This window comes from Marmota marmota, unplaced genomic scaffold (genome assembly GCF_001458135.2).
Source record: "Marmota marmota marmota unplaced genomic scaffold, marMar, whole genome shotgun sequence".
Lineage (NCBI taxonomy): Eukaryota > Metazoa > Chordata > Mammalia > Rodentia > Sciuridae > Marmota > Marmota marmota.
The window spans coordinates 10,349,936-10,362,516 of record NW_026000142.1 but is presented as its reverse complement, the minus strand read 5'-3'; the positions used below and the strand labels follow the sequence as shown (position 1 = coordinate 10,362,516).

General features: G+C 32.5%; 1 long non-coding RNA gene across 3 annotated transcripts; it reads right to left on the bottom strand.

Annotated features, from left to right (window-relative positions):
- Positions 1–320: 320 nt before the first annotated feature.
- LOC125611369 lies at positions 321–12,153 on the bottom strand. 3 transcript variants are annotated; one of them, XR_007341531.1, is made up of 3 exons: positions 12,104–12,153; positions 775–860; positions 321–419 (listed from the first exon to the last, which is right to left on the bottom strand). It is a non-coding gene; the product is annotated as an uncharacterized LOC125611369 (long non-coding RNA). The 3 variants fall into 3 exon arrangements; XR_007341530.1 differs by lacking the exon at positions 12,104–12,153 and adding an exon at positions 6,807–7,750; XR_007341529.1 differs by lacking the exon at positions 12,104–12,153 and having other exon boundaries at positions 775–1,934.
- Between the last annotated feature and the right edge of the window lie 428 nt (positions 12,154–12,581).

Here is a 12,581-nt window from a genome sequence, read left to right as displayed (position 1 = left end):
AAATAAAGAAATCTGGAGGAAATTGATGATTGCTTTGCAAAATATAAGTAGTAAGAAGAAATACAGAAAAAAGTAGAAAATAAGAAAAAGTATCAGAGAAAAGACTGAATTTTAAAAGTTGACTTAAAATTCAACTTTTAAAAAGTGATTTTAAAAGTTGATTATTTCAAGCACATCAGGACCAGATGCTTCTGTTTTGTCTAACTTACAGAATATGGATGATACCAGTGTTTTGAGGCAATTCAAGCACAATATAAATAGAAAAAAAAGTTAATTAAATTCGATAAAGATTATTTAACAAAAGCAATAGCAATCATCAATCTCCTTAACAATACATAACCATTTATTTTAAAATAAGGAACAAGAATAGAATGCTTGCTCTCCATTATTATTCAACATTTCTTCAGAGATTCTCCTGCCTAGAAGAAAAGAGAAAAATTAATCAGTTTCATTTGGGAAAATTATCTCTTTTTTTGTTAATAATATTACTGAATATCTAAGAAAACCCAGAAGATTCTATTAAAAACTTCTTGAATTTAAAAAGGAAATGTAGTAAATGGCTGGATTAAGACAAATATTCAAAGATCAGTGATTTTCTTTATACTAACAAGAAGAGGATAGAAATCAAAGGGAAAATATTCCATTTGCAATAGAAACAACAATTACAAATTATTACAGATTAAATTTAACATGAAATATGCAGGACACATAAAAATGAAATCATTAAATCATGCTAAAGCCTATAAACAATGACAGTATAAATTAAAGATATACCATGTTGTAGGCAATGGTCATTTCCAATGATGGCTGCAACAATATATATCTCATCTTGCAATGTTACATTGGTAGTCCTTCCCAGCCTAGGCATCAAACAGACATGTGAGGAAAGAAGCATTTATGTAACCTTGGCCCCTGTAATTATCTTCTCATCTGACTGCAAGTTCCTGAAAGATCCTCAAGACAGAACCTTCCAGTCAAACCCTTCCCTAATTCCTGAATCATAAAAATATATAGATAACAGTGATTCATTGTTATTTTAAACCAATGCATTTAGGACGATATTTTTTTATGCAACAAAGGGTAACTCATACATAAGTTTTGAGATTGAATGATTTACTATCATACTAAATATACAATATCCCTCAAATGAATGATTTCAATTTGAACAAATACTTATTAGTGGTATGCTTTGTTTTGTACTGGGTAAAATAGCACCAAAGTTTTTACAAAACATTAAGTTCATGAGAATAACCAAAAAAATACTTTGAAGTAAAATTAAATTGCAGGTTACTTTTCAGTCATGAAAACAATCTATACAGGTATTATAATCAAACTAGAAATAGACAAATAGGTCAATTGAAGTATAGAGAGCTAAGAAACAAAGTCAAGAGTGGAAGTAATTTAATGGATGGCAAAGATGATGCTTCTATTGGGTGGGAAACAATGATTAACATAAATAGGTTGCTGGTGCAGTCTGGTGATTATAGCTACATGTATTGTACATTTCTGAAAACTAAAAGAAAGGATTGTAAATGTTTTAACAACAGAGAAAGAATACAAGTTTGAGCTACTACAAACATTAAATTTTATTTGAATAATACAAAATATATACATGCATTGAGTGTTATAAAGTACCCCACTAACATGTACAATTTTATGTCTTTATGTATCAATTTAAAAAATAAAGTGAACCAAGCTTTAAGTTGTAAATACATATTTACTTCTGTAGTTGTAGTACTACTGATTGAGTTAATAAACTCAAATTTACACATGAAATAAAAGAAGAAAAACTGTTGCTGGTGTAGTAGATATCCATTTGAAGAAAACTAAGTTGGACTTATCCTCATTCTACATAAGGTAAAATCCTAAATGTAAACATAAATAAAACTTCAAAAATACATATATTGGTGAATATTTTAATCATGATAGGATATTCAGAATATATAAGACATCCGCTGTAGAAAAATTAAAGTTATAAAAGGGAAAGCAAAATATTTTACAAATATAGCAAAAAAAAATTACAGAAACTATTTTTAACATTTAAACAAGCTGTTAATACCTATGTTATGCCTATAAGTAAATTTAAAAAATGAGAACTGTATTAATATTTAAACAAGATATTAATATCTATGTTATGTCAAAACACTTCAAAATTGATAAAACAACTACAAATATGGCTAAATAATATAAATAAGCAGTTCAAAGGAAAGAAAAGCCAAACAATCACTGAAAAAATAAAAAATGTTCACCAATACACTGAAAAATAAAAAAAATTAATTGTTTACTCAATTCTGAGTGCCAAGTATTTAATAAACAAAAAGAACAAGTCAATGCCGTCATAAAGCTTATAAATTTAAGTAAGGGTAGAGCAGACAACATACACATAAAAATATATTCAGTGAGGAAAAGTGGTACAGAACTTACAATACGTGATAAAGACATGGGGGATAAAGATAATGGGTGAGGTTAACATCTACAAATATGTCAGTCGGCAAAGGCCTCTCTAGTCTGGAGAATTTTTATTAGAATCCTTCTTGAAGTTATGAAGCAATCCAGCACATAACTGGAAGCTCTCACACTACAGTCATTAGATTGGCAAATATGGAAATGTGAGTGGGAATATTTACTGCTAAGGGGTATTAAAGTAAATCTATTTGCTATATGTTGCTGTTGAAAAAATGAACTGTTTCAACCCATGGGAAATCCTATTAATATCTCTCAAAATTGCACATGTCCCTTAATTTACTAGTCTCACCCCACGAAACCTATCCACAGCATAGCTTAAGTGCTGCCCACACATTAAATACCTATGTGCAAAGGTGTTTAATAAAATGCTACTTATAGGAGTAATAGAGTTTATTGTTTATAGTTCTCACTATCCAAGATAAAGTAGAGTATTAAATGTAAAAATAAATAATCTTGAAAGAATGTATATATATATATATATATAGTCCTTTTTATTAAAATGGAATACTGAAAAACATATAGACATATGAACTACCTAAGGATTAAAAAATATAGATAGCTAAAAGATCATTAAAAAAGTGAAGAATTGAATAATTTTGGTGTATCTTTCCATCTTAGAATAACCTGAACCAATCACAAGAAATAAATTTAGGTCTATATCTTTTTTCTCTGAGAGATTTTTTTTATGTATTATTGAGCAAGAAGAGTTGAGATTCGGAAGTATATAATAATGTGATTTTATTTAAATAAAAAAAGGAGCCCCCAAACCGTGTGTTGAGAGGAACCCTTGTCTACTGTTTTTAACATTCCTCTCATGTTGAAAGATTTCAAATTATAATTCCCAAGGAGGTAGAGTGACATCTTGGAAAGTATAAACTGGACATGTTTGATTCACATGTCCCTTTTGTTTATCTGGGATGTGAGGAACTTTGAGGAAAGTTGTTCTGCTCTGAAACTTCGGGGACAGCTGTGGCCCCTGGAAGTCAGTGCTCACCCTTCTTGCCCCTTTCCTCATGCAGTGACCCTGCCCACATGGAGCGCTAGTCTTCTGTGCATTAAGTCTTTCAGAACAAGCCATTGCCTCTTCCACAGTTACCTAAAGTGGGGACTTGCCCCAGCTAAGCCCAGGCAGTAACTGGGGGTAATTAAATTAGCATGACCCTGACACTTAGGAAGCAGAACCTGTGGCTTTCATATCCTCCAACGTAACCTTGTTTAAAATTACATTACACCCCCTCCTTCGGCTGCTTCTTTTGTTTTCACAATTTGCTCAGAACTCAGGTACTGAAAATACATGATATTGTTCAATTTCCTTCGAAGATAGAAGGACCATACATATACAAATATTTATATGGGATTTTATGACCATGGGGAAAAAGATGAAGAATGCGCAGGACTGAAAGGAAAGATGAGAGAGTGAAGAAATTGAGAGAAAGGTAAGTTAAAAAGAAAAAAAAAAAACAAGCCATACCTTCTTCTTTTAAAAGAGACTCAAGAATAAAAGCAAATGCATGAGGTATTCCCATTTGGGGTAATGACTGTGTATATATGAAAGAAATGTTTGAGAATTGTCATTACCAAACCATTAATGGCAGCATCTGATTTGAGTAGGAATTCAAGCAATCTTCATTTCCTTCTGTACACTTCTTAATATTGTTTGAATTTTTACAACCCTGAAATGCTGTGTGTGTATAATAATTCAGATTTATATATAATTATATTATATTTAAGGCTGGAATGGGGATTGTGCTATTCAAACATGATGTCTTCTTCATTTGTTTCATTTGAACTGATTAAGTTAACACTTCAACTGTGCCCACCTCACAGATGCTGCCCTACATGGAAGAAAAGAGTAGGTACAGATGAGCCAGGTAGCTCCTTTTTTCCTCCAAGTAGTCACCTGGAAATGTAAGTCAGACCAAACACTGTCATCACTCTCCTTTCTCCATGCAGGCAGGCAAACATGAGAGTGCAGAGCCCAAGTTTAATCTGCAGGTCTGTAGAGGAGGAGATAGCCCTGTGTAGTTCAATAGCCTAGGCTGTATACAACTGCCTTTCAATAGAGCATAGCAATGATTGTCATTTTTTTATTGCATGTAGTTTCCTCAGAAACTGCAAAAGGGTATAGGTGATAGAGCGAAAGAAGTTGTAATAATTTCAAAGTACTTTGCAAATACTACTCCTGAAGCATAACAATACAGAAGATCTATTGGAAGTAAGAGGATTAATACGTGGTTTCTTTCACAAAGTTTAAAATATCAACTTCAAAATGTGTAGATAAAACATTAAATATTAAAATCTAGATAGATATCTTATGCCTTGATGACAGTTGGTATATTCAAAAGCCTGAAGCTATTAACTAAATAAAGTATAACTGGGCCGAATTCTTATCAATTTAATCAATAAAATATGGGATGAATAGAAATATAATGACCTAGAAAAAACTAAATCCTCACTCATCAAAACATTATATTTATTTTTTTTTACTTTAAAACATAACCATATTGTCAATAAATGAAATACATGCAAAAGAGTTTTTTACAATAAGAACAGCTTAAAAATTAAATCAGGTCTATATGAAAAACAAATTAGGATTATTTTTTTCTAGAGAAAGAGGAATTAGAACTATTCTGAAGGAATTAAACCTTTTTGTCCCAGAGGAGAAAGTTGTAGGAACCTCAGAGAAAAAGAGTTTAAAGGCTACAATTTAAACATGACTTATTTAATGGAAGTCCCAAAGATCAAGTATTTCAATCAACTAAATTTTTTAACGTACATGTTGATTTCTATTACATATGAGAACTTTCTAATAATTGGTGATCCTCTAAAACAGAATACTAACTTAGCAACTTTATTGCTAAGTTAGTATTTCTCTGTATCTCTCTTACATATGTCTTTCAGGAAAATAAAAGTATGTGTAGATACTTGTTTGTCATTTTACTGATAAAAGGATGTATAGAACATAATTGACAAAAAAAAATATTCTTTTTTTGTGTGTGTAAAATCAGTGCAGCCAATTGATGTTCAGAGAATGTTTTTGATTTTCCAAACTATTATGTTCCGTCAACCCATGGTTGCAGTTGAATGCGTTTAGCTCCAACTTGAATGCTGGTTGATGGTTTCATTTACATTAGTAAATGAGGCAAAGGTGAACATGTATTTATCCATCAATTCAGAACTCCATCCATTCATCAATAATGCAAACAACTATTGAATAATGGTTTTTTGAATACTAGAATAACAACTCTTTAAATTTGGGGGCTATTCACAATGCAACAGTCACAGATTTGAAATCTCTTAAATTTTATATGCATTATTAAATTTTTCTACAGTATCTTCTAAAATCTGGACAAGTCACAAAACAATTAAACAAGATTAGCAATTTTCAACAGCTGAGTACTCTACCATTACTGATTTCAGACTATAAAATAAGTTCACTGAAAACAGAACAGAAAGATGCAGTAGTACATTATGATAAAATACTTCCACCATACAGATACAAGAGAGGTCAATCACCTCAAAAGTACAGATAATAGTAACATATAGTAAGGTAATTAGAATGTGATCACTTTTGAGTATCTGTTACTCTTGGTTTTAGTTTACTTAATCATGAGTTCATGTTAATTTTTAACAATGACATATTTAAGAAATTGACTTCCAAAATTTCTGAACATTTAACAATCATTCCTATGGTTTAGGACAAGAAACTTCAGTATACTACGGAGATAAAGACATACTCTATATGTGAAATTTAACCTTGTACAACAAAAACACAGCCTTTGGAAAACAAAGGGGAAAGTGTAAAAAAATGTACATATTTCCTAATGTATGAAAGCTAGTTAAAACTTACTCCATTTTATATTTAAAAACTTCTATTACATTTGTCTATAGGTCTTATTAATTTATATTCTTTGGTTTTTTAAAATCACATGGACACACACAGACACACAATGACATCAATGAATTATAGAGTAAAGCTTAGGAAAAGGATTTCAAGTAGACAATTATAAAGTTAAAACATAAAAAGGTACAGGAATCAACATTCTTCAATAAATACCCTAGAAAGAGTTCTGATACCAACTATGATACACCTTATCTGCTCATTTGAGAGGAATAACAGGCAATTTGAAGACAGCTACATTCCTAGATTTAGTAAGCCTACATGTACTGCCTCATAATTTCTAAACTAATTACTAAAAGAAGAAAAAATCATCTAATTCATAATTAAAATCTCATTATATTTTCTAATTTTTTGTTTTTTCTCCATCCCCAAATTTTAAAAAATATTTTGAAGAATTATAAAACAATATAATTTTCTAAAATAAAACCCTGACTTTTACCATTTGCTATTTCCTTCGGGAAATCAGGAAATTTAGATTTCAAGTGTGACTGGAATTCCTGTAAGTGCAAATAATATTTATGAACATATCTTGGGCACAAATGTAAACTTGGTCCTAGGTGGTTTTAGTAATAATGTATAGAACAAATATGCTCACTTTTAACCTAGACTTTTGGTATCATGTAGATTCTCTCTCTCTCTCTCTCTCTCTCACACACACACACACACACACACACACTTAGATATATATCCAAAGGAAGTCATAGATTCATGCATTAGATACAGCAAGAATTATGAGAGGATTAACATTTACTATATTTTAAGTACTTGATAAATTCAATTTATAATCATTAGTTTATGAACGTATGTACTACCCATTTTCATAATAAAATAATTCTGTTCATTTTTAAAGGATTTCAACAAGGTCAAATAGTATTAAAAGGCTTAAACTTTTCCAAATTGTACCAAAGTTTAAATTTTATTACCTTGCATTGGAGTCACTCTAACACTAGTGTCAGCATAACAACTTTTCATAATTTAGGGAAATAAGTCTAAAAGTCCAAAGTAAATCTACTTTTATACCTCATGCTTATATGGAATCCGTTTTTCTTATATACTTATATTGACACATTTTCATCATCTTTAAAATTTTGATATAACTTAAAACATGAAAACTTCAAACACTAACCTACATTTTTATGTTTTCAATCTAACTTATCTTGCAATCCAATTTGTATTTTCTCCAGCTACTTTTAGTTTTTCTATTGTATTTACTCACCTACAGTGAATTCTGAAAGGTTTGACAGCTATTAAAATAGAGAATATCAAGAAGGTTAGTCAGTGTCCTTATTAAAATCCAAGCAGTCATTGAAATACAAAGAAAAAATTGGAATTGTTTCACTCTTATTTAATTTATTGAGAAGCACCAGATTTGGGTTGGGATTTATATTTTAAGTAGTATTTTGCATATTTATTTCACTTTTTGTGTGTATAATGACATTTTTAACTCTTTGAACTTGTCAATTTTAAAATTGGGTTCTTTGAAAATACCTAAAGAATCAATTTCTAGAATCTTTTAAATGTGGCACCACACTGCATATTTCTTATGAATGTTAAATGCTGCTATCAAGTCTCTTCTAGATAAATTTCTATGTGCAATTTCTGTTGATTTCTTTGTTCATAAGAAAATTTATTACTAATATTAATCTTTGAATGAATCAATTGATGAAGGCTTCTTTCTAAGGTGAATTTTAAATAATAAAAAATGTAAACACAACATAAACACATATACAAGTATATTTTACATATATGGGAATATATATGTACAAATACTTCTGCATTCACACATACACACATGTCTAGTATTTGGAGTCTCCTAAGGAACCTCTTAATTTAAAAAAAAAAAATCATACCTTAAAAACTATTTTTATACCCTATTTTGTTCTCCACTCTTATCAGAACTTGATACACAAGCTTCTTAAATATTGCTTTCAACTTTTAAGAACCTTGGGTTTTTCCAGACTCTAGTTACCTTATTATACATTTTATTGAAAGCTAATAATTATTAGGACATGTGGTGGGTGGTTACATAAGTAACATCACACTACTGGCTCTATGTACAAGCTACAATAAGGGCAAATGGTACAATTAGAAGCACATTCCTTGGTGCATAACAATAGAAGCCTTGGTGACATTGCAAGATTAAGAAAAGGCTAAAACATCTTTAAAACTACTCATTACCACCAGTCAGAGTGTGCATATTTGACCTTTATGGTAATCAGAAGAATCTCCACTTATGCAGTAGGCAGCTAAATAATCATCACTTTTGGCACACAGTTTTCCTTGAAATGACCTAAGGTTAACATGGTTGATCCTGAGGTTGACACTGACATTGAATCAACTCATCAGCGTGAAAGGCCACCATCTTCATCACCTGGGTTACAATGACAGGATAAAGAGAGCACTGCAGATTTTTCTCTGCAAGAGCCAGTAGGACTTAAGTGTTGTCTGCTCTGTACATTTTGAAGGTTGCAAAATTACTTAGAAACCTCTCCCTGAGATGCAGATTCATTCTGTGGTATGATAATCATGCAAGTTGCATCAAAAATAACTGCTTAGTTTATTGCCTTGTTGTCTTATTATATTAAAACTTCATGCTAGATTCAGAAATCTCTTATTCTTGATCTCTCTCCTTCCCTATAGGTCTACTATTAACCCTACACATTTTAATTTGAATATATTAACAGTTGCAATGAAGAATCTCAAAGCTAAATTGCTACATCCAAATAACATAAAATCAACACTGTAACTAGAGCTAATGTAGCAACTCTAACATCTGAGGAAAAAAAAAAAAAAAAACTAAGACCCTAATTCACATGGAATAAATTTGAATGTTTTCTCAATGTCCCTCCCTCAAATATTACACCTGAAGATGTAGAAATCTGTAGCCACAATGGTCAGTATTCATAAGTAATGGGCATTTAAAATAAAATGAAACTAATTTTTGTGTTGGAGAACTCATCATTCTCCAATTTTTGTAGTAAAACATCACATCAGATAACTGCAAGATAATTATGTCATCGATGTTATTTCCCAGATGGTTTTGGAGGAGTATAATGTACTGTACAGAAACAGAATAATTTAACAGTCATCAAAATTAGAACAGAGGATTAAAAAAGTTAAAAGTTAGCCAAAGAAACATTTTTAACCAAGAAAAAAGTTCCCCAATAACTGTGTCTTGGTTGGCACTTAAAAATAGTCATTCATGATTGCCCCGAATGTATACAGTGTTAATCTATGTGTACCTAGAAAATCTGGCAACTTCCTATACTTCAAAGTCATTGCCTTTGCTATGAGACCTAGAAAGTGCTTCAGGATTCATTATGACATGTGGAATATATAAGCAATAAGGCATGACAGGGAGTGTGGTTGTCATACGATAATCACACCCCTGGGTCATTACAAAGCAAAAGGTGCAGTGGCGCACCTCTCATTCCCCCCGGGGTGTGATTACAGCATGGTAAGCACACTTCATGCCATTACCTTATTACTTTTATAAAGAGTCTTTGTTGGGAAGAAAATCCTTTTTTTTTTTTTCTTAAAGAAGACAAAGTTGGCAGTTAACAGTAATTTCAGCTAAGCCAGTTAGTCTATAGGTATTGATCTGCTCCCTTAAAATACACAGCTGCCAACACCAATCAGAACTCATGACTCTAAGGCAGAACCCCTTGTGTAGTTGCGTGTTCAAATGATTCACCTTAGGAGGAAAGTGTACCATGGTTACAAAAATCTAATTCCCGGAAACAACTATTGGAAAAAAAAAAATAGAAAACAATTTGCTTCAAAGTAACATTTTTTTTCCCAAAATGATAGACTCAGAAAAGTTTACAGACTTGATTATATGAAAATACAACATTAACCAGTTGATAAGCCAAGCTTTGAGTAGTAAGGCATTTGTAATTTTTATTTTTTTCCACTTTGCTCCCCATCCAAATTCAGGTGTTGACTCAATTTAAGGTGCTATATCAGACACCAACTCCCATTGTTCTCATTCAAATTACAGCCTAAGGGTCTTATTTGATCTCGCAAATTTATAAAATCTGTTATGGTTTGGATATGAGGTGTCCCCTAAAAGTCTTGTGTTAATGCAGGAATACTCAGATGTGAAATGATTAGATTACTTGAGCTGTGACCTAATCAGTCCATCCTAGTTTGAATAGACTAACTAGATAGTAACTGTGGGCAGGTGGTATTTGTCTGGAGGAGTTAGATCACTGGAGCATGTGGTGGAAAGATTCATCTTCCTTATGACACTTTTTCAGTCATAATAGCTGCTTCCTGGTCACCATTAGTGGAACAGTTCTTTTCTACCGTGCCCCTCCTCCATGATGTTCTGCCTTACCTTTGGCCCAGACCAATAGAGTACAACACCATGGACTGAACCTCTGGAACCTTGAGCCAAAAGAAAGTTTTCTTCCTCTAAATTGTCCTTGTCAGGTATTGGTATCGTAGTAAGAAAAAAGTTGACTAACACAGGGACAAACATTATCTGCCCTTTTTTTGAGAAAGGAGATCCATATTGGTCATTTGTGCTTCTGTGTAAATGATGAAGGTCATTAGTTATCACTGTGATCTCTTTACTGTTCTAATGTCCTATACATTTTGAGCACCTTGGTGTAGACAATGTGCAGTGCTTCCTTTGGCCTGATTTCAAGGCATGGATCAAATTTCACAAAAGGTTGTTAGTTCTCCCCTGAGCATCCCATCCACTCTTGCATAAAATATCCCTTCATTAATAGAAAATAAATAAAGACCCTTAATCACATGGAATAAAAATTGAATGCTTCTTCAATGTCCCTCCCTCAAATACTAGTTCTGAAGAGGTAGAAATACATAGCCAGAACAGTTGCTATTCATGAATAAAGGACACTTAAAATCAAATGAAACTAATTTTTATGTTGGAGAGGAGAGCTCATCATTCTCATGTGTTCATAATAAAATATCATAACAGGTAACTACAAGATAAAATCTCCATTTGTGTCTCTAGTTAAGTGGTCCTGGATTTGGACCCTCTACCCACCTTCTCCTTTGGTAGGTTCTTCATTTCACATTAGTTTTGCTGCTGCTATTGTTTCTGGGATCCTGGCTTCCCATACCAATTCAAAAGTTGCTTCTTCCCCTGTTTCCAGAGACCCCCTTTCCAATTTCATGAACTTCCCTATTATTATAACTCTGAATTGAAGATCTTGCACCATTTCATGAGGAAAGAAAAAATTAGAAGACATGCATCACAAAAACAGACACAAATACTCTCCCCTCCCTGACAATATACCCTTTTCCCCTCTGTAATCTACTTCATAATAAGAATGGAAAAGAATTGCTCTACTTGTTTAGAGGGACATTAACAGCTCAAAGTCACGTTGTGGGAAATAATTCGCTTTTCAGTGGATATTTCTCTAAACTTAAAAGTTAGAAATTCTCTTAAAGTAGAAATCAGAGGAAGTCAACCTTTTGTTATAGCCTAGATTATGAGATGTACCCACAACATTCATGTATGAGACAATGCAAGGAAGTTTAGAGATGAAATGATTTGGTTCTATGAGCCTTAAACTAAGCAGTGCTTTAGTTCCCTGACAGCGATTAACTAGCTGGTAACTGTAGGCAGATAGGGTGTGGCTAGGGGATATGGGTCATTGGGAGCTGTCTTTGGGGTATATATTTTGCTCTTGGTGAGTGGAGTGCATAATATACCCCCACCCCTTGCACTTGCTAGCTCTCTTTCTCTCTCTCTCTCCTCACCTTTTTCTCTCTCTCTTCCCCTCCCTCCTCTTGATTGCCATGTCCTGAGCCGCTTTGCTCCTTTCTGCCATGATGCTCTGAACATGAAGCCAGCCACCTACAGACTGAGACCTCTGAAACCATGAGCCCCAAAATAAATGCTTCCTCTTTTTTGTTGCTTTTGACAGGTCTTTTGGTCATAGCAGAAAAAAAAAGGTGACTAAAACAGAAATTGATTCTGAGAAGCAGTGTTGCTGCTTTGACTAACCTAACCATGAAGCTTAGAAGATTTTGGAGCTTTTTGGAATTTGTGAGGAAATTTTTGAAAAATTTAGAGATGCAAGCTAGAAAAATGTTAGATTGTTGTGAGCAGAACTTAATGGGTGATTCAGGTGGGAGCTCAAAAGACCAGAATTCTGATAGAATTTTGGACAGTAAAAACTGTATTTATGAAGTTTCAGAGGAAACTGAGAACTCCATTGGAAATTGAACTAAAGGC